This window comes from Sinocyclocheilus grahami, unplaced genomic scaffold (assembly GCF_001515645.1).
Source record: "Sinocyclocheilus grahami isolate Dianchi unplaced genomic scaffold, SAMN03320097.WGS_v1.1 scaffold1009.1, whole genome shotgun sequence".
In the NCBI taxonomy this organism is placed as follows: Eukaryota; Metazoa; Chordata; class Actinopteri; order Cypriniformes; family Cyprinidae; genus Sinocyclocheilus; species Sinocyclocheilus grahami.
This window is the reverse complement of record NW_015506188.1, coordinates 14,113-14,840: the sequence shown is the minus strand read 5'-3', so window position 1 is coordinate 14,840 and position 728 is coordinate 14,113.

The window sequence follows — 728 nt, the reverse complement described above, 5'->3', positions numbered from 1 at the left end:
GGTCCAGCAGCTCCACCAGGGTCTCACTGCTCAGCTGAATGAAAGCGTACATACAAATCATCTTTTTTATGTATTGTTAAATTTTGATGTTGTTTTTCTGATGTTGAATTGAAGTTATTTTTTAATTAGTTGTAAAAAGTACTTTTAGTATAGAACAATTTATTTTTATTTTCATTTGCAAATGTTATTCAGAGGGGGAAAAAAATTATAGAAGAATTTCTGTCATTTACAAATTATAACTTGCTTTGCAAAAATTAACAATTTCCAGAACTACTTCTCGTCTTTTATTTACAAGTTTCAACTAAAACAATACACAGAAATTGCTTCATTCACAAATAACTTAAATTACTAAAGTAATAAACAACTTAATTCATTTCATTTTTAAGTTTCCCAGAAGCACCATTTTCTCCAAAACTGTCCTACAAGAAGAGAAAAAGGAAAGAAAATTATTAAGACAGGGCTGCAATCTTAAGGTTAGAAAATATGATAGCAGGACGTGCATACAAAATACTTCAAAAATCATGTTTCTGGATCGTCAAGTTTGCCTAAAACATTTGTGGATATATCTTGCTACAAAATAAATAAATAATAAAAACAAAAAATAAAATAAAATAAAAATACAAGTTAAAGACTTGTCTACTTATTAAGTAGCCTTATAGGCCTACTTGTCTTTGTCAGGGTTCTGTCACTTCAGTCTAGTGTAATTCATGGTTTTGTGACAGAGCCCT